This window comes from Triticum dicoccoides, chromosome 7B (genome assembly GCF_002162155.2).
Source record: "Triticum dicoccoides isolate Atlit2015 ecotype Zavitan chromosome 7B, WEW_v2.0, whole genome shotgun sequence".
In the NCBI taxonomy this organism is placed as follows: Eukaryota; Viridiplantae; Streptophyta; class Magnoliopsida; order Poales; family Poaceae; genus Triticum; species Triticum dicoccoides.
Genome location: NC_041393.1, coordinates 643,468,325 through 643,491,326, shown reverse-complemented (window position 1 = coordinate 643,491,326; position 23,002 = coordinate 643,468,325).

Genomic DNA, 23,002 nt, shown 5'->3' with positions numbered 1-23,002 from the left:
GATCCTCGCACTCGGGGACTTAGCTGTGACCCTATACTCGCCTATGTTAAAAATACCCGTGTGAAGAGCAATCCTCTCACTCAGGGGCTTAGCTACGACCCCGTACTCACCTAAGTTAAAAACACTCCGAGTGAAGAGCAATCCTCTCACTCAGGGGCTTAGCTGCGACCCCGTACTCGCCTAAGTTAAAAACACTCCTAGTAAAGAGCAATCCTCTCACTCGGAGGCTTAGCTACGACCCCGTACTCGCCTAAGTTAAAAATACTCCAAGGCGCACTCTGAGCTGCGCCACAAGTACAACGTCTGGATGCACTCTGAGCTGCGCCACAAGTACAACGTCGACTTTGAGTGTAGAGCAACCCTCTCACTCGGCGGAACAATTGCGATCCTAGATTCACCCAAACCAAGAAAATCCAAAGAACAGTGGAAACGAAGCAACTGTATTCATATAAAGCAACCAAGTTTGGATAAATCCAACAAGGTTCAACATCGCAAACAAAAGTACTCAAGCATCAGGATTGATAGAGTTTTAACGATTACAAAATCCACTCGGCATTCCGAGGCAAATAAAGTCATCAAGTTTTTCACTCATCAGGAGGAGGGCTGGCTGGCTCGACAAATGCATCCAATTCAATGCCGTCTGCAATGCGAGTGACCGCGTCAAAGAAGGTCTCCATGAAAGATTGGAATTGATGCTTCTTGGTGTTGGCTACTTGCAGAGCCTTCAACTTCTCTTCCTTGACGTCCCTACAGTGAACGCAGACGAGTGATAAAGCGACATTAGCATCGCAACGCTGCAGCTGACTTCCTCCACGCCTGCACTTGGTCAGGGATGACGTTGAGTCGAGTCATCGGTGACTCGAGGTCGTTCTGAAGCACAACCTCTAGCCAGAGCTCCTTGTCAACCCAAGTCGTTGCAGCTTTCAAGCGGGCGATGTAGTCCAAGACGCTAGCAAGTCGAGCTTCCAGTCGCATCACGTTCATGGCAGTTTCATCTTTGACAGGGGAGTTGATGGGATCCAGTCTAGTTTCGATCCGCCCAGTTTCCTCCTCAAAGTTCTGATAGAATTCCGCAAGAATGGAAAGATAGTGAATCGACAGCAACATAGCGAGAAAGTTTTTTCAGTCGGATGAAAGGGAATACCTTCAAGCATAACAAACATCTTCTTGGCGAGATCACCCAGATAAAATTCCAATTCGTTCCTCTTCTTGGTCAGAGCCCTTTTTTCCTCCTTTAGTTGCGCGGTTTCCTTCTTCGCTTCATCAACGGTAGTCTTCAGCTTGGAGTTCCCATCTTCCAATTTACGGACTGAAGCCAACTTCCGGTCAGCAAGTTCAGTCTTCTCACAGGCCGTCCTCTGCACCGCAACAAGATCAAGATCCTTCTGCTCCAGGGATGCTTCATTTTTTCTAAAGAAATAACATTGCTCGGACGTGCTTGGAGTTGATGGTTTTCACTACACACATCTGTTCGAGTGGAATCACTCGATTCAAAGGATAGACAGGGAAAATGACAAGGCATACCGTCGGCGAGTGGTTACCTCCCATAGTTGCCACTTCCTCTTGGGCATTCTTCAAGTTCTCCTTAGCCAGGTACAGGTCAAGCTTGAGTTGGTTTTTCTCCTGCTCCACAGTGGCGTATTGGGCCCCAAGTTCGCAAGATTTCTGCAAATAATAGCTTGACAAGTCAGTCAACAGTTACTTCCGAATGGAAAGATACAAGAATGAGTTACATAGCAAAAGAGTTCTAAGACTGTTGTCGAATCAAACATCCAACAACAGTCTCGAGGACTATACCCAGTGGGTGCACTTAGCATGCCCCCACTGGTTTCACTTCCCACTTAGCATGGTCAGCCCAACTCGAGCGGAAGGAGTAAAACAACAACAACAACAACATCATTGGTTCTTAGACCACTGCCGATTGCCCGCAGTCGACCGTGGTCTCGAGGACTACACCTAGTGGGTGAACTTAGCGTGCCCCCATTGATTTAGTTCCCACTCGACAAGACCTGTCTAGGTCGAGTGGAAGTGCTATAAGCAAATATTTTGATAAGACCCCCGCCGAATCAAACATTCGACGGCGGTCTCAGGGATTACACCTAGTGGGTGCACTTAGCGTGCCCCCACTGGACCAAGGTTTGCACTCGACATGACCAGGTCAACTAAAGTGAAAGAGCTACAGAATAAAACACCCAGTGGGTGAATAGACGCAAGTTGCAAAATTCAAGATAGATGTATGAACATCTTACGAATAATAAAGCAGCAGTTTGCAGAGAGCATGTCTGAGCAGAACAAAAGCTAGGACAGACAAATCAATCGGAAATTAACTTACAATTCCACTTACTTGGACATTGGCTTGAAGAGCTGAGCTGGAGTCATATGCGGCCTTTCTGGTATCATACACCACCTTCAGTCGGTCCATCATTAGACCTGCCTGAATTCCGGCCTCCTTGGCAGCTCCTACTTGATCCTCTGGGACAGGATAAGCAGCAAACATGCGAGATGATGGAGGACGTTACTGAACCGGTGGAGTAGGAGCTTGAACTTGTGCAATGGGCTCTGAAGCCTGACCAGTCAACGCTAAAGGCTGGTCAGTCGACAGAGGATTAGCAAAGGAGACTGAAGCCCGTGCTGGATCGTTGAGTGGCTGGACCACAGGCTCAGACGACAAGTGAGGTGTTCTAGATCCAGGCACCCTCCTGCTCAAAGTTCGACCTCTCCGCCCGGTATTCATCGGAGGCACATCCTCATCACCATCATCACGGAGCTGAATAATATTCATTGGTGCTGCAAACACTCCACAGTAAAATTTTAGTCGACCCTAAAATTCATTAACAGAATACAGAAGGCAGTCCTGAAATCACACCTGCTTGTGAGGTGGCCTCATCTGTTGTTTCCGCATCGCCACGTTCCTCGTTAATATCCATGGATGTAGCAGACATAGTAGCACCACTGAAAATTCTAGATTTCACTCGGTCAAACAAGCAAATGAGTTCACACCAACACAGAAGAACACAAGAAAGAAATGCTTACGTTGAAGTCACGGGCACAACCACCTTAATCTTTGGTAGGGCCTTCCGAGGCGTGGGCGGGGCAACTTTGGCTTGCTTTGCAGCCTTTTCAGTCAGCTCGGGAGTTGATGTTGGAGTGCGCTTGGGAACTTTGGCACTCGACGCAGCAACCTTGCCACGTCCCCCTGCAGGGTCTTGCAACTATTTGCATCAACGCTCTGAGTGGGGCAGTGAGCCGACTTCTTCGCTGCTGCTACTCGAGTCTTCACTCTCCTCTTCACTATCTTCAGCATACTGGTTGTCACTACTTTCACCGTCGCTGGTAATCCCTTCCTAGAACTGCTCTCCGCTAGGCATCGAGTGTAGCTTGGTGAAAACCTGCGAGACACAAATTATGGATGTGAGTCGGCTTCAAGAACAACCACTCAACAAAGAGAAAATAAGAAAAAAAAACACACGGATATGTGAGTCTGACCTCTCTTGGAGCATTGTTGGCGTCAAATAGCAGAATTCTTCTGCCCCCTTGGGTTTTCCTTGTTGCCAGTAATGCTCCGGAGCCACTGGGCGACCGTCTCCTCGTCAACCTCCTCCGGGTGGGTACGAGCGGTGTCCTCTGGGCCCGAGTACATCCACATGGGGTGGTTATGGGTTTGCATGGGCTGAATTCGTCGACTGAGATACACCTCCAACAGATCCATCCCCGTCACTCCTCCCTTTACCAATTCAACAACGATCCCAACCAACATCTGCACTTCCTCCCTCTCCTCCGGAGCTACCACTAATGAGCAAGGGGTGCGGAGTCTCTCCAAAGTGAAAGGAGGGAGGCCAGTCGATTGACCAGGAATCGGAACATCCTTGCAGTAAAACCAAGTCGACCACCACCCTCTAACTGATTCGGGAGAAGTCATAGGGGGAAAGCAACTCCTACCCCTTATTTGGATTCCTAACCCCCACACATCTGGATCATGTGCGTTTTTGAAGGAAATATGTCCTAGAGGCAATAATAAAGTTGTTATTTATATTTCCTTATATCATGATAAATGTTTATTATTCATGCTAGAGTTGTATTAACCGGAAACTTAGTACATGTGTGAATACATAGACAAAATATATTGTCCCTAGTATGCCTCTACTTGACTAGCTCGTTAATCAAAGATGGTTATGTTTCCTAACCATAGACATGTGTTGTCATTTGATGAACGGGATCACATCATTAGGAGAATGATGTGATGGACATGACCCATCCGTTAGCTTAGCATTATGATCATTACAGTTTCATTGCTACTGCTCTCTACATGACTTATACATGTTCCTCAGACCATGAGATTATGCAACTCCCGAATACCGAAGGAACACTTTGTGTGCTACCAAACGTCACAACGTAAATGGGTGATTATAAAGGTGCTCTACAGGTGTCTCTGAAGGTGTTTGTTGGGTTGGCATAGATCAAGATTAGAATTTGCCACTTTGTGTTTCGGAGAGGTATCTTTTGGCCCTCTCGGTAATACTCATCACTATAAGCCTTGCAAGCATTATGACTAATGAGTTAGTTGCGAGACGAAGAATTAAAGAAAGAGTAAAGAGACTTGCCGGTAACGAGATTGAACTAGGTATGATGATACCGACGGTCGAATCTCGGGCAAGTAACATACCGATGACAAAGGGAATAACGTATGTTGTTATGCGGTTTGACCGATAAAGATCTTCGTAGAATATGTAGGAGCCAATATGAGCATCCAGGTTCCGCTATTGGTTATTGATCGAAGATGTGTCTCGATCATGTCTACATAGTTCTCGAACCCGCAGGGTCCGCATGCTTAATGCTCGATGATGATTTGTATTATGAGTTATGTGTTTTGATGACCGAAGTTTGTTTGGAGTCCCGGATGAGATCACTGACATGACGAGGAGTTTCAAAATGGTTGAGACGTAAATATCGATATATTGGAAGGCTATATTCGGACATCGGAATGGTTCCGAGTGATTCGAGTATTTTTTGGAGTACCGGGGAGTTACGGGAATTCACTCGGAGAAGTAATGGGCCTTATTGCGCCATACAGGAAATAGAGGACGCATGCCAAGGGGAGGTAGCGCCCCCCCACATGGGTTCGAATTGGACTAGGGGAAGGGGGCGGCGCCCCCTTGCCCTTTCGTACTCCCTCTCTCCTTCCTTCTCTCCTACTCCTAATAGGGAAAGGATTCCTAACTTGGAAGTCCTAGTAGGACTCCATACACTTGGCGCGCCCCTAGGGTGCCGACCTCTCTCCCTCCCTCCTTTATATACGGGGGCAGGGGGCACCCCAAAGACACACAAGTTTCTCTTAACTGTGTGCGATGCCCCTCTCCACAGTTACATACCTTGATCATACCATCATAGTGCTTAGGCGAAGCCCTGCGCTGGTAGCATCATCATCACCATTGCCACATCATTGTGCTGATGAAACTCACCCTCGTCCTCAACTGGATGAAGGGCACGAGGGACGTCATCGAGCTGAATGTGTGCTGAACGCGGAGGTGCCGTGCGTTCGGTACTTGATCGGTTGGATCGTGAGGAAGTTCGACTACATCAACCGCGTTATTGAAACGCTTCCGCTTTCGGTCTACGAGGGTACATGGACACACTCTCCCCTCTCGTTTCTATGCATCACCTAGATAGATCTTGCGTGATCGTAGGAAACTTTTTGTAATTACCGCGTTCCCCAACAGTGGCATCCGAGCCAGGTCTATGCGTAGATGTTAAATGCACGAGTAGAACACAAAGAGTTGTGGGCGATAATAGTCATACTGCTTACCAGCAATGTCTTACTTTGATTTGGCGGTATTGTTGGATGAAGTGGCCCGGACCAACATTACATGACCGCGTTCATGAGACTGGTTCTACCGACGTGCTTCGCACACAGGTGGCTAGTAGGTGTCTGTTTCTCCAACTTTAGTCAAATCGAGTTTGACTACGCCTGGTCCTTGTTGAAGGGTAAATCAGCACACTTGACGAAAAATCGTTGTGGTTTTGATGCGTAGGTAAGAACGGTTCTTGCTAGAAGCCCGTAGCAGCCACGTAAAACTTGCAACAACAAAGTAGAGGACGTCTAACTTGTTTTTGCAGGGCATGTTGTGATGTGATATGGTCAAGACATGATGTGACATAATTTGTTGTATGATATGATCATGTTTTAGTTATCGGCAACTGGCAGGAGCCTTATGGTTGTCTCTTTATTGCATAAGATGCAAGCGCCATATAATTGCTTTACTTTATCGCTATGCGATAGCAATAGTTGGCGAGACGACCATGTGACGACACGTTGATAGAGATCAAGATGATGGAGATCATGGTGTCATGCCGGTAACGATGGAGATCATGATGGTACGTTGGAGATGGAGATCAAAGGCACAAGATGATGATGGCCATATCATGTCACATATTTTGATTGCATGTGATGTTTATCTTTTATGCTTCTTATTTTGCTTAGTACGACAGTAGCATTATAAGATGATCCCTTACTAAAATTTCAAGGTATAAGTGTTCTCCCTAAGTATGAACCATTGCGACAGTTCTTCATGCTGAGACACCACGTGATGATCGGGTGTGATAGGCTCTACGTTCACATACAACAGGTGCAAGCCAGTTTTGCACATGCGGAATACTCGAGTTAAACTTGACGAGCCTAGCATATGCAGATAGGGCCTCGAAACACTGGAGACCGAAAGGTCGAGCGTGAATCATATAGTAGATATGATCAACATTGTGATGTTCACCATTGAAAACTACTCCATCTCACGTGATGATCGGACATGGTTTAGTTGATTTGGATCACGTGATCATTTAGATGACTAGAGGGATGTCTATCTAAGTGGGAGTTCTTAAGTAATATGATTAATTGAACTTTAATTTATCATGAACTTAGTCCTGATTGTATTTTGCAAATTATGTTGTAGATCAAAAGCTCGCGTTGTAGCTTCCCTATATTTTTATGTTCCTAGAGAAAACTAAGTTGAAAGATGATAGTAGCAATGATACGGACTGTGTCCATGAACTGAGGTTTATCCTCATTGCTGCAGAGAAGAATTATGTGCTTGATGCACCGTTAGGTGACAGACCTATTGCAGGAGCAGATGTAGACGTTATGAACATTTTGCTAGCTCAATATGATGACTACTTGATAGTTTTGTGCACCATACTTTACGGCTTAGAACTGGGACTTCGAAAACATTTTTGAATGCCACAAAGCATATGAGATGTTCCAAGAGCTGAAATTGGTATTTCAGACTCATGCCCGTGTCAAGAGGCATGAGACCTCTGACGAGTACTTCGCCTCAAAAGATGGAGGAGAATTGCTCAGCTAGTGAGCATGTGCTCAGAGTGTCTGGGTACTACAATCGCTTGAATCAAGTGGGAGTTAATTTTCCAGATAAGATAGTGATTGACAGAGTTCTCTAGTCACCATCACCAAGTTACTGGAACTTCATGGTGAACTATAATATGCAAGGGATGACAAAAGCAATTCCCGAGCTCTTCGTGATGCTGAAATCAACAAAGGTAGAAATCAAGAAAAAGCATCAAGTGTTGATAATTAAAGAAGATCACTAGTTTTCAAGTAAAAGGGTAAAGGGAAAGTAAGGGAACTTCAAGAAGAATGGCAAGCAGGTTGTCACTCCTGTGAAGAAGCCCAAAGCTAGACCTAAGCCTGAAACTAAGTGCTTCTACTGCAAAGGACATGGTCACTGGAAGCGGAACTACCCCAAATATTTGGTGGATAAGAAGGATGTCAAAGTGAACAAAGGTATATTCAATATACATGTTATTGATGTGTACCTTACTAGTGCTCGTAGTAACCCCTGTGTATTTGATACTTGTTCGGTTGCTAAGATTAGTAACTCAAAACAGGAGTTGCAAAATAAACAGAGACTAGTTGAGGGTGAAGTGACGATGTATGTTGGAAGTGGTTCCAAGACTGATATAATCATCATCGCACAACCCCTATACTTTCAGGATTAGGGTTGAACCTAAATAAATATTATTTGGTGTTTGCGTTAAAGCATGAATATGATTAGATCATGTTTATTGCAATATGGTTTTTCATTTAAGATAGAGAATAATTGTTATTCTGTTTACATGAATAAAACCTTCTATGGTCATACACCCAATGTGGATGGTTATTGAATCTCGATCGTGGCAATACACATATTCATAATATTGATGCCAAAAGATGCAAAGTTGATAAAGATAGTGCAACTTATTTGTGGCACTGCTGTTTGGGTCATATCGGTGTAAAGCGCATGAAGGAACTCCATAAAGACGGACTTTTGGAATCACTTGATTATGAATCATTTGATACTTGCGAACCGTGCCTTATGGGCAAGATGACTAAAACTCCATTCTTCGGAACAACGGAACGAGCTACTGACTTATTGGAAATAATACATACCGATGTATGCAGTCCAATGAGTGTTGAGGATCATGGCGGGTATCGTTATTTTCAGACCTTCACAAATGATTTGAGCAGATATGGGTATATCTACTTAATGAAACACAAGTCTGAAACATTTGAAAAGTTCAAAGAATTTCAGAGTGAAGTGGAGAATCATCGTAACAAGCAAATAAAGTTTCTACGATCTGATCGTAGAGCTGAATATTTGAGTCATGAGTTTGGCCTTCATTTAAAACAATGTGGAATAGTTTCACAACTCACGCCACCTGGAACACCACACGTAATGGTGTGTCTGAACATCGTAACCGCACTTTATTAGATATGGTGCAATCTATGATGTCTCTTACCGATTTACCACTATCGTTTTGGGATTATGCATTAGAGACAACTGCATTCACTTTAAATAGGGCACCATGAAAATCTGTTGAGACGACGCCTTATGAACTGTGGTTAGGCAAGAAACCAAAGTTGTCGTTTCTTAAAGTTTGGGGCCGTGATGCTTATGTGAAAAAGCTTCAACCTGATAAGCTCGAACCCAAATCGGAGAAATGTGTCTTCATAGGATACCCAAAGGAAAATGTTGGGTACACCTTCTATCACAGATCCGAAGGCAAGATCATTACTAAGAATGGATCCTTTCTAGAGAAGGAGTTTGTCTCGAAAGAAGTGAGTGGGAGGAAAGTAGAACTTGATGAGGTAATTGTACCTTCTCCCGAATTGGGAAGTAGTTTATCACATAAATCAGTTCCAGCAATTCCTAAACCAATTAGAGAGGAAGCTAATGATGATGGTCATGAAACTTCAAATCAAGTTGCTACCGAACCTCGTAGGTATTCCAGAGTATGGTCCGCACTAGAGTGGTACGGTAATCCTGTTCTGGAAATCATGTTACTAGACCATGATAAACCTACGAACTATGAGGAAGCGATGACGAGACCAGATTCCGTGAAATGGCTTGAGACCATGAAATCTGAGATGGGATCCATCTATGTAACAAAGTGTGGACTTTAATTTGGTGGACTTGCCCGATGATCGGAAAGCCAGAGAAAATAAATGGATCTTCAAAAGGAAGACATATGCTTATAGTAGTGTTACTATCTACGAAGCTCGACTTGTCGCAAAAGGGTTTTCGACAAGTTCAAGGTGTTGACTACAATGAGATTTTCTCAACTATAGCAATGCTTAAATCCGTCTGAATCATGTTAGCAATTGCCATATTTTATTAAATCTGGCAAATGGATGTCAAAACTGCATTCCTTAAATGGATATTTCTTAAAGAAGAGTTGTATATGATGCAACCAGAAAGTTTTGTAAATCCTAAAGGTGCCAACAAAGTGTGCGAGCTCCAACATCCATCTGTGGACTGGTGCAAGCATCTCGGAGTTGGAATATATGCTTTGATAAGGTGATCAAAGTATATGGTTTTATACAGACTTATGGAGAAGCATGTATTTACAAGAAAGTGAGTGGGAGCACTACAACCTTTCTGATAAGTATATGTGAATGACATATTGTTGATCGGAAATGATGTAGAATTTTCTGGAAAGCATAAAGGAGAGTTTGAAAGGAGATTTTCAAAGAAAGACCTCGGTGAAGCTGCTTACATATTGGGCATCATGATCTATAGAGATAGATCAAGACGCCTGATAAAGATTTTTCAATGAGTACATACCTTGACAAGTTTTTGAAAGAGTTCAAAATGGATCAGTCAAATAAGGAGTTCTTGTCTGTATAACAAGGTGTAAAGTTGAGTAAGACTCAAAACCCGACCATAACAAAAAATAGAAAGAGAATGAAAGTCATTCCCTATGCCTCAACCATAGGTTCTATAATGTATGCTATGATGTGCCAGACCTATTGTATACCTTGCCATGAGTTTGGCAAAGGGGTACAATAGTGATCTAGGAGTAGATCACTGGATAGCGGTCAAAATTGTCCTTAGTGAGAACTAAGGAAATGTTTCTCGGTGATGGGGGTGATAAAGAGTTCATCGTAAAGAGTTACATTGAGGCAAGCTTTTCCACCTATCCAGATGACTATAAATCTCAATCTGGATACAGACTGAAAGTAGGAGCAATTAGCTAGAGTAGCTCTATGCAGAGCACTGTAGGCATAGAATATTTGCAAAAATATATACGGCTCTGAATGTGACAGACCCATTGACTAAACTTCTCTCATAAGCAAAACATGATCACACCTTAGTACTCTTTGGGTGTTAATCACATAGCAATGTGAACTAGATTATTGACTCTAGTAAACCCTTTGGTTGTTGGTCACATGGCGATGTGAACTATGGGTGTTAATCACATACAGATGTGAACCATTGATGCTAAATCACATAGCGATGTGAACTAGATTATTGACTCTAGTGCAAGTGGGAGACTGAAGGAAATATGCCCTAGAGGCAACAATAAAGTTGTTATTTATATTTCCTTATATCATGGTAAATGTTTATTATTCATGCTAGAATTGTATTAAACAGAAACTTAGTACATGTGTGAATACATAGACAAAATATATTGTCCCTAGTATGCCTCTGCTTGATTAGCTCGTTAATCAAAGATGGTTATGTTTCCTAACCATAGACATGTGTTGTCATTTTATGAACGGGATCACATCATTAGGAGAATGATGTGATGGACATGACCCATCCATTAGCTTAGCATTATGATCGTTACAGTTTCATTGCTACTGCTCTCTTCATGACTTATACATGTTCCTCAGACTATGAGATTATGCAACTCCCGAATACCGGAGGAACACTTTGTGTGCTACCAAACGTCACAGCTTAACTGGGTGATTATAAAGGTGCTCTACAGGTGTCTCCGAAGGTGTTTGTTGGGTTGGCATAGATCGAGATTAGAATTTGTCACTCCGTGTTTCGGAGAGGTATCTCTGGGCCCTCTCGGTAATACTCATCACTATAAGCCTGGCAAGCATTGTGACTAATGAGTTAGTTGTCTGATGAAGCATTACAGAACACGTAAAGAGACTTGCCGGTAATGAGATTGAACTAGGTATGATGATACCGACGATCGAATCTCGGGCAAGTAACATACCGATGAGAAAGGGAACAACGTATATTGTTATGCGGTTTGACCGATAAAGATCTTTGTAGAATATGTAGGAGCCAATATGAGCATCCAGGTTCCGCTATTGGTTATTGATCGGAGATGTGTCTCGATCATGTCTACATAGTTCTCGAACCCGCAGGGTCCGCACGCTTAACGTTCAATGATGATTTGTATTATGAGTTATGTGTTTTGATGACCGATGTTTGTTCGGAGTCCCGGATGAGATCACAGACGTGACGAAGAGTCTCAAAATGGTTGAGACGTAAATATCGATATATTGGAAGGCTATACTCGGATATTGGAAAGGTTCCGAGTGACTCGAGTATTTTTCGGAGTACCGGGGAGTCACGGGAATTCACCGGGAGAAGTAATGGGCCTTATTTGGCCATACGGGAAATAGAGGAGGCAGGCAAAGGGGAGGTAGCGCGCGCCCCCCATGGGTTCGAATTGGACTAGGGGAAGGGGGCGGCGCCCCCTTGCCCTTTCCTACTCCCTCTCTCCTTCCTTCTCTCCTACTCCTAATAGGGAAAGGATTCCTACTAGGACTTGGAATTCCTAGTAGGACTCCATACACTTGGCACGCCCCTGCCGGCCTCTCTCCCTCCCTCCTTTATATATGGGGGCAGGGGGCACCCCAAAGACACACAAGTTTCTCTTAACCGTGTGCGGTGCCCCCCTCCACAGCTACACACCTCGATCATACCATCGTAGTGCTTAGGCAAAGCCCTGCACTTGTAGCATCATCATCACCATCGCCACGCCGTCGTGCTGACGGAACTCACCCTCGTCCTCAATTGGATCAAGAGCATGAGGGACGTCATCGAGCTGAACGTGTGTTGAACATGGAGGTGTCGTGCGTTCGGTACTTGATGGGTTGGATCGTGAAGAAGTTCGACTACATCAACCGCGTTATTGAAACACTTCTGCTTTCGGTCTACGAGGGAACGTGGACACACTCTCCCCTCTCGTTTCTATGCATCACCTAGATAGATCTTGCGTGATCGTAGGATTTTTTTTGAAATTACCGCGTTCCCCAACAGTTTTCTGGTAGATTGGGTTAGCTTTCTTCACCGTTTGAGATCGACAAGTGAATATATGCTTGAAGAGACCTAGTGCGGGTGGCATCCCAAGAAGTTTTCGCACATGGAAATGAATGCAGCAAGATACAAGATAGTCTTGGGAGGGAAGTGATGAATCTGGGCCCCGAAGAAGTTCAAGAATCCTCGAAAGAATGGGTGCGGAGGTAAAGAAAAACCGCGCTCGACATGGGTGGTGAGGAGGACACACTCACCATCGCGCGGCTGAGGCTCAAATTCATCTCCAGACAGTCTCCAGGACCCAGGAGTATCAAGCCATCGTGGGCGAGATTCTCCATGTCCTCCTGCGCGACCGTAGAACGGGTCCAATCCCCTTGGATCCACCCGGGCGGCAGACCGGACCGCGACGATGAGGCCCGCGATGTCTTCTTCCCCTTCGCCGCTGCTGACGCCTTCTTCGCGCGCTCCAGAGCTGCAGTCTTCTCCTTCACCATTGCGTGGAGCTTGAAAGGGCCGGGGAGAGGCGTGGGGAGCAGAGGGAAAGGCGGCGGAGAAGAAGAGAGAATGGGGATCGATTGAAGGCACTGTACCTCGCATCGGCTCCGACACCTTTTATAAGGCTGACTCCGAGTGGTTGACCAATGGCCCCCAGCGATCAAATCATATCCCATCACAGGCGCAGGCTCGATACGTGGCGAAAAAGGCGGTGCGAAAATCGAGTAGTCCCAATCCGATTCATTTTGTTTACTGCATCGTGCCCCGTCTGGCGCGCTGCTCTGAAATTTCAAATCCCGCGAAATTCGGAAACCTCAGAGCAATCAATCGCGTCTAAGATTTCACATCCTAATTCACTCGAAGGCTTACCCCATTTATTCACTCAGCGACTTCAAGCTACCAGAATCGATCGAGCCAACTGAAGCAAGATTGAAAGCACTAGTACGAGATGCCTTCAGAGCATTGAATTGAATCGGAATCAACTTCAACCTTTCTTCACTCAGACCTCAATCCATTCGGGGGCTAATGAAGAGGACATGTACCTAGGGTAGAGTCTTAGGTCTGACCTAGACACCCCACCCAAGGACACTGACCTATAGTAAAAGATATTCAAGGACCAACAGAAAGGACAGACTGGAATCACCCTGAAGTGCAATCCACTCGACAAAAGACTCCACTCGGATACCCCAATTCCACTCGACCACAGCATATTCACTCGACCATATGGAAAACCACTCGGTGTACAGAAGATCTAAAGTCACCCCAGGATGGCAACGATCAGGCGTTCACTTTGTAGTCTTAATGATCATTTATGGCTGGCGTTTCCAGTAATGCCCCATCTTAACTCACATTGAACCCTGTGTAATGGAGATCTGAGAGGGTCCTGGCGCACTCTATATAAGCCACCCTCCTTCTCTGGCACAAGGGTTTGCACCCCTTGTAACATACACGCATAATCCAGTCGACACAGCCTCAGGGCACCGAGACATAGGGCTTTTACCTCCATCGAGAGGGGTCTGAACTCGTAAAACTTGCGTGTACAACCTCACCGTAGCTAGGACCTTGCCTCCTCATACGTACCCCTTATTCTTACTGTCAGACTTACACCCACGAGAAGCGCCGCCTCCACGTCCGGCTGCGCCACCTCCGTATTGCGAGCAGCGGCTTGAGCACGCGAGGCCTCCTAGAGCGCTAGCTGCTCGGCGATGAAGTTGGGATTTGCAGCGGTCTCCTCGCTCACGCGCTCGTCGTAGGTTGGTCCTTCCCCAACCGGTGCTGCTTGAGGAGGAACAAGTTATATCGCTGCTCCTCCTGCACCTGTCGGATCGCCGACATAGACGTCAACACATGCTACTTCTCCGCCATAGCAGTGTTGAAGTGCGCATGCGCTTGCTCCATGATCAAGCCGGCATGCACAGGCACAGGCTCCGGTGCTGAGTCGTCGCCGGAGCACGTCTCCATCATGGGGTCGTGGTCGCAGACCTGGGGCGAGCTAGCAGGCATGGCGGCTGTCAGGCGGCCGCAACGGCGGCCAGCTCGTGCTTCTGCTCCATTGATGGGCTCTCCCACAACACGTTCCCGCTCGCGGTCATGACGGATATGGTGAACGGGAGGAGGATGTGGAGCGGATGTGTTGTGGTGTGTTGTGAGCTTGGCGTGGCCACCTTTAAATAACGATTTTCAGTGTGCCAAGCATCCGGATGCGTTAATGCGCGGGCGTCCAAGTTGGTTCCTCGGCCGGCGAGGCTGTTTAATGGCGGGAGACGGATGGTTGGGCATTGAACAAGCACGGTAGATATCCGTCCCGTCCCGTCCAGTAAATGTCTCTCCAGCACTGAACAGGCGTGAACATCGGGGACGCGGCGCGGACGGCGACCTTGGCTGATGAACCGCTTCAATGGTTGCGCTAGTGAGAGGTCACGTCCGTTCTAGACAGGCATCAATGCAGAGCAGCAACTCTAGAACGGCATGAATGCGGGAGCTGATGTTGGGCGGGAAAGCAAGCGGGCGAGGGAGAGGATTTGTTGGAAGCAAATGTGACAGCGGGCAGGACGTCCGAGTAAACACATTCAGACCGCATGGTTCGGAAGATTGTGGACGGCGTTGGAGATGTCCTTGCAGTCGCCTCGGAGCCTTAGAGCGAAGAAAGGAAAACCAAGTTGCGCGGAAGTTCGAATCCCACAATAGTTGTCATTTGTCAAAGCAGAGAGACGCCGATTCGTAGTAAACTCTGTTTTGAACAGACACACACATGAAACATCGTACATGTCCTGAACTAATCTGTCCAGAGTGCCATGGAACTCTCGCCCCTCCCTCCGAGGCGGCGACGCATTTACAAGGTGCGTGCACTGCACCTCCAGCCCCAGCCCGGGTTTCTGTGCATCTTGTGACGGGATTCTTGCATGCATCCGCGGCAAGCACAGGCACGGACGTACGTACGATCGTACGAACGGACGTGCAGGCCCGGAGCCGCAGTGGGATCAGGCCGGCCTGCCGGCGTGTCCCGCGAGCGGCCGGCACGAGCGCTGCCATGCCAGGCATCCGCCACTGCGGGGTTCGGCCGAACATGGCCGCTGCGGCGCTGCGCCACGCAGGGCAAGTGTGCCCTCAGCTCTCGCCATCGCCGGAACTGTGCCTTGTCGCTCGCCCTCGTGGTCGTACGAGCGTTTCTTGGCAGGGCGAGTGGCGCCGCGCGGTGGCGGTGGCGGTGGCAGGTCTGGTCTGTGAATTCGTAGGGCATTTTTTGGCAGCGGCAATGGCGCCGGGCGCGTAGGCGCGAACCTCAGGCCTGGGCCTGCAGGCTGGTTGGGTGGTTCCGTGAACTCACAACATCTCCAGCCGCGTCCCCAACAGGTCCTTTCTAGGTGTTTTTTTCACGCCGGCGCTGAAAAAATGGTCCAGTCCCCCATAAGTCCGTTTTTCGCTGGCTCGGGCCGAAATTGGTGCCGGCGGACCCAGACAGAACCCAGCGTCCTGGGGGGCGCCTGTGGCACCGGCACAAGCGAAAAGGGCGCGTGGGTCCACCTTGTCGGCGAGTCGAGTGCCTCTTCCCGCAGTTTCTTCCCGCTTTTCCCCACTTCCCTCCCATTTTCTCCTTTCCTCCCGCCATTCTCCCTCCCGCTCGCCTCCCAGCCGGCCGCCATGGCACCGAAGAAGTACGTCGTCCCCCGCGCCGCGGCAACCGCAACCGCCTCTGTCGCCCAGCCGAAGCAGAGGAAGCCGAGGGCGCCGCCGTCCAAGCCGCCGGGCATGACAAACGCCGATTGGAGGGTGAAAGTACAACGACGGGAGGCCGTCACCGCCGACCGGCGGAACAGGGCCCTCGCCAAGAAGGGGAAACACGCCGACGCGACTGATGGGGTTATGTACCTAGGGTAGGGTCATAGACCTGATCTAAGTACCTTACCCAAGGACACCTTTAGAAGAAGTCACCTTCCAGTCGACCAACGAGGGACACACTCGACTGACTTGAAGGACTCGACCACGAAGACTCACTCGACCACCGGAAGGTCATGAGGCACTCTGCACTGCAACGGCCCGTAATCAAGTAGACTTTATGATAGTAAAGGCACTTTATGTGGGGCGTTACCAGTAACGCCCCAGACTTAACTCACCTTGAACCCTCTCCTACGTGGGCTGGCTGGGGTCCTGGCGCACTCTATATAAGCCACCCCCCTCCACAGGCAGAAGGGTTCGGCATCTTGTAACTCTCATATTGATAATCCACTCGACCGCCTCCGGGCTCCGAGACGTAGGGCTATTACTTCTTCCGAGAAGGGCCTGAACTCGTACATCCCTTGTGTTTACAACCTCTCCATTGCTAGGACCTTGCCTCTCCATACCTACCCCCCACTCTACTGTCAGGCTTAAAACCACGACAGCGACCACAGCTCGCGTGCAGGAGTCCATCCAGCACTGTCTCGCCGACGCACAGGTCCGGGCCGCCCTTCGTGAAGAGAAGACCGACGCGCGGTGGTCGGCGTTGATGTCGACCAGCGCCGTCAAGCTCGACCTATTGCGGACTAACGTCGCCGCGAAGAAGAGGAACACCGACCTGGCTTTCCTGCTGGGCGGGGCGGACATGCTCCAGAGCACCGACGAGGCGGTCAAGGCGTGGTACATGGCGCATGTTGGCCTTATCCTGGACCAGCTTCCCTCGACGACGCTGCCCACGCCCACGACGACGCCGCCCATGCCCACGCACATGCCGCCGCCGCCGCCAAGCCCGACCGATGATGCCGCCGAGTCTGCCCGCAGCACAGAAGCCACGCCGCCAAGCACAAAGACCCCGTCAAGCCCGCGCACGCCGACTCCGCCGACGCCAGAGGCCGACCTCGCTGCCTGATGCGCGCTTCCGTCCTTTCTGTTTTTTTGGACGCCGAACTTTTCATCCGATCGCCGATCTACTGGCCGCTTGATCGCCGGATTGTGGCGTCTATTTTGGGCGCGAGAATGAATACGTTTGAATTTACCATGGCTGAGGGACGGCGCCTGTTGGAACTTCGCCCTCAGGATCAATCACATCAAATCATAATGAACACGCACGCACACAAAACTGATGGCCAAAGGCACGTGTCGTGCCTTTCCTTTTCTTTTTTTTATTTTCTCCTTTTCTCACCACGGTGTTTTCCACCGTACAAAACTCATAACCTACTGCGTATATATATGCAGCGACCCAAGGTCTAGCAGACCGACTCAACCTTATGTCCTAACCTAACATGATTAGTACTCTAGTCTAACCCGGACTCAAGCTGAACTAGTACTCACGACATAACATGAAGTCCTACATAGACGCGTACTCAACTCCTATCACACGTAGACTACATGCCACGACTCGAACCATACTACTGCCAACTCCTGCTACACTAACTCAAGATTACACTAACAATCTCTCCCTAATCTTGACTTGTCACCTTCCTCGCGCTTCTCCTGATCTTGGCTCGTTGTAGATCCACGACTTGACGATCTTGCTCAACGTATGATCCAGACTCCCAGTCACGCTGCCAGGCGACACCATCGGTCATCCCTAACGCAATACATGCCAACGGATCACACACCGTCCCATGTAGAGACAGGTCCTCATTGAAGAGGCTCCCCTTCACTGGTCCTCGTCCCACTATACGCTTGAGCTTGATCTTCGATTCACGTCTTCGCCCTCGGTGCTACACCACACCGGACAGCCCTTCGAACGTGACTCACTTCATCTTCAACGCCTCCTCACAGAGACAAGCACTTGGACATGACGACGACGACTCATTGACACGACGACGACTGACCATGCAAACTCGCACGACTCCTTTGACACATCAAACTCCCGCGGATGGCGATCTTGACGAAACTTTCCGGCACCACACCTTGGCACCACCGCTCCCGTCAATGATCACCTTCCACCGCCTTGCCGACGACAACCTGCCGCCTCCTTCCATGTCGCTCCGTTGAACGACGATCACATGATCCTCCTCGTCGCTACAGCACCTAGCAACAACATCGCCCGCCCCGAGGCGCTAGCGGGTCGCAACCCCAGGGCAAGCGTGGCTTCAAATCGACCTTGCTCTAGATACTAATTGTTGGAACTCGCCCACAGAATCAATCACATCAAATCATAATGAACACACACGCACAGAAAACTGATGGCCAAAGGCACGTGTCGTGCCTTTTCTTTTTTTTTTTTTTTTTCTCCTTTTCTCACCACGGAGTTTTCCACCGTACAAAACTCATAACCTACTGCGTATATATATGCAGCGACCTAAGGTCTAGCAGACCGACTCAACCTTATGTCCTAACCCAACATGATTAGTACTCTAGTCTAACCCGGACTCAACCTGAACTAGTACTCACGACAGAACATGAAGTCCTACATGGACACGTACTCAACTCCTATCACACGTAGACTACATGCCACGACTTGAACCATACTACTGCTAACTCCTGCTACACTAACTCAAGATTACACTAACAGCGTCTGGGGGCGTGGCTGGGAGCTAGGCCGCCCCAAGCGGCCGAACTAGCGCTGACTCGCCCCCAGGCCGCAGTTTTTGGCACCCTGGGGGCCGAACGGCTGGAGATGCTCTCAGAATTCGCACACGACGCTGCCATACTGGCTGGCAATGCAGGGAGGGATCAACTGATAATGCTCCAGGAATTGTCCATCTGAACTGTGCCTTTCGCTGCAAAGACGAAGAATGCATCTGCACGCGCATTGGTCCAAGCACACACAGCCTTTGATTACTCTAGCACACATAAACCCTAGCTTAAAGGTCCCCTCAGCCGTCATGATCCATAGTTCCATACCCATGAGCTTTTATTATTTTCGTGACAAACCCTTGAGCACATTTTGACTAGTCCTTGATCCGTGTGCTAGACATCATATAGTAGTATATGCTGTCTTGAAGACCTAACCAAAGTCATGTACTCATGTTCGTTGTCCTTCGCGTTGTCATGGAGTGGAGCAATTAACTAATCTGTCTCACTCATGATGCTCTAAGTGTCGTGTTCAATGATAATTTACCGCCTCCAAGGGAATGAGAGATGGGAGATGGAGTCACGATCTTCACCTTCCCCGGTGGGTGAAAGCCACAGCTATGAAATTTTACCGGAACAAACAATGAGAAAGAAACGCGGACGAAACTGATGATTACACTCGTTGGCACAACTTGGCAATATCTATATGTGTTGGGGTAAAAAGACACCGGAAGCATCAAAGGGTGGCGCCAAGGTACCGTCTCTGTCATCAAAATTCAAAAGTATATACATCGCTCGCATTACCGTTCGGTTGAATTAGTCGGCGCGTGCGATTCAGTTAACTTATTGGGATGTTCTTCACAAAATGGAATAGAACTCTATCTTGAGAAATTCCTGCTTCCGGACCAGGCCAGTGGATGTTCATTGCAAGTGTTGGATACAGCTCAGTCTTAGGACTAGAAATTTGTAGGATGGTCACGTCGATCGACCGCCGGGGATCGCTGTGAGATCTACAGGAACGTGGACCATGTGTCATTCGAGTCAACCTATGGCCATAGCAGACAGAGGCTATTAAGCTAAGTAGCTTTGGTCCAATCTACGTATTTTACATACGACTAGTACAAATGTAGATAACAGGACCAGAAGAACACAGCACAGAAGTCATCATTAGAGCAACTCTAGCAGACCCCGCATCCCGCCCCGACCAGAAAAAAACCCGCCAAAATGCGGGTCGGAGCGAAAAACCTGCCCGATCAGACCCCGCATCCCGCCCCGGCTCGCAAAAAAAATTATGGGGCGCGGCAAAATCTCGGCCCCAACCCGCGTGTTCGCGGGTTTTCCCCTCGCCACGGTGCCCTGCATATAAGGGGAAGCGGTTGGTGGGGGGACATTTCAGCCCGCGCTTTCCCCCACCAACCACCTCCCCTCTCCCCCCTCGCGCCGCTGCCACCCCGCCGCCCAAGATTCCGGCGAAAGCAGCCGACATGAGCTCGCCGAAAGGCTGCCGCACGCACGAGGCCTCCCCTCTTCCCTCCTGCGTCGACGGGCCACCGGATTTGCGGATCTGCGAACCTTCATCGCGTGGCCGCCGGATTTGGCTTTGCCGGTCGCCGGTGGCTGCGCCAAGCGATGGAGTGGTCGGGGAGCATCTCCCGCAACCCCGGCAAGGGCGCATCACCGCATGCAGGGACGGGTTCGTTCTCCCGGCGCTACCGACGATTTGCGGGCATGGATTCGTCCGGTGTCCACCAGGCTCGGCGCTCGCGTAGCGGTTCTGTGGCTCGCCGTTGCCGCTCATACAGTATGACGACTGCACGCAGGCAATGCTGCGGCTTACTTCGGCCACGCCGAAGCACCCCGGATGGGTGTTCTTCAAATGCGAAAATGACGGGGTACATGCACTTGCGGTAGCTCGTTTTGATAGCTCATTCTTTGGTTCAATTGCGGATCCTCATTCCGAACATGGTCATTCTTTTGTGTAGGAAGATGGATGCTCATTTTGGTTTTGGGAAGGCTAATACATTGATTTATTGATAGAAAGAAAGTTAATAGATGTTGATGCACTCCTTAGTAGAATAGAAAACAATGATGTGGCTGCATGTGCAACTAGAGTGGAAGCAACGTCTACTTCTTCCAAACCAAAGATGAAGAATGAAGAATGCAAGATCAAGAATCTGCAGATCAACAATGAGTGCATGGAGAAGATATTGCTTCAACTAGTGGGAGCAGTTATGAAAGTTGGAAATCTTCTAAAATGCATACTTGTGATTCTTGTTTTCTTTGGTCTTGTTATTCTAGAAAAGATTTGGTGATGTTTTATGTATCCTATATTGTTGAAAAAGCAAAGAAATGCATTATGTTGGATCAAATCAAGGTGCAAATTTAGGTTTTCCGGGTCGGGAGGAGCTGCGCCAGATCAGACCCCGCAAAGCCGACCCGTAAAAAAATATATTTCGTGAATATGCTTTTTTACGGGTCCGTTACGCGGGGCCTGCATCCGCGGCCGTGCGCGCCGGCCCGCAAAGGCGTTTTTCCGCGAACTGCAAACACGTTTTGCGGGCCGAACGGATGCGGGGTCTGCAAGAGTTGCTCTTAGGTCATCTCCAAAGCCGCCCCTCAAACTGAAAATGATATCCGTCTGCGTACAGTGATATGGGAGACGGTCATCCAACTATGCCCGCATACATTTTAAACAAAATTTAAACAAAACCGACGAATTTATCAAACACAACGGAATTCACTAAAGTTCAGTCATAATTTACATAAAACGGTAGATATTTTTGTCCGTCTAACTTAAGCTTAAGAAAAAATCTGGATTATCTTGTAGCGGACGGTGACCTCCACATAGTCCATTGCCTCATGCGCTGTATGGAGGGCCACTACAGCCAACTCGCACCCAGGCCGGGGAGCCTTGCCCTTGCCCGCCGACGGCGCCGTACTCGCTGAGAGACCACTGCTCGCTGATCTTGGCGCTGGAAGGAGGAAACAATGAACAGGCGCCTAGAGTGGAAACGATTAAGACACACCTGAAAATGAAGAGGTTCATCATGATGGATATGATAAGCCTTTGACACAGGAGACGTCGTTGGCTACAATGCTGAAGGACCCTCATGTTAAAGATCTACTTTGGAAGAAGACGAGTAATGATAGAGCTACTATTAAAGAGACTCTCAAGTTGGCACAACTGGAAATAGATACCAACTTCACTGTATGAAGGATGCGATCCCGAGCACACCCGACTGCACGTCACACTCAAACTTGTAGTCATCAAAGCAAAATACAAGAGCCCAGACGCAAGTCTGGATTCTAGATTGGATTATTTACACAAAATTTGCCTTTGTCTTTAGATACTTCAAACGCTCATTGAGGCTTGTGCCGGACCATTAATTTTTTGCCTTTGTCTTTAGAAGTTCGAGCGTGAAACTCAAGAGGGTCACCTCGGGACCGCAACCATCATAGAATGGAGTCTTCCAGTCTACCTCCAGTTGCGCCAATTTGGCCTCCTCTCTAGAAGCAACTCTGTCGCTAGTCGTCTTCTTGTGAAGCAGGTATCGAACATGAGGGTCCCGCACAACTGGACTTAGTAGTGACGAAGACTGCGGCGTGTTCGCGTATTCTCCTTCATGTCTAGCCTCTTATCAAGCCTGGTCCGGCCTCTTTTCCATTGAGGGTGTCCCGGATTAGGGGCTCCTCGGGAGGCCGACCTATCTCTCATGGGTCGGCCTGGTGGGCTACTCTGGATTCTGTTAAGGAAGGCCAAACCTCCGAAAGCTTGGCGTCTCCTCCAAGGAGATCTAGCATAGCCGGCGTATTTGTCTCCTGATGGCAACCGACATATGTTATCCTAGGGATCCCTGGTGTCTATATAAACCAGAGGGTTTGATCCGTAGAGGAGAGAACCATCATCCTACTCATCTAGGGTTTAGTTCATCTGATCTCGTGGTAGATCAACTCTGTAACCATCATATACACATCAATATAATCAAGCAGGACATAGG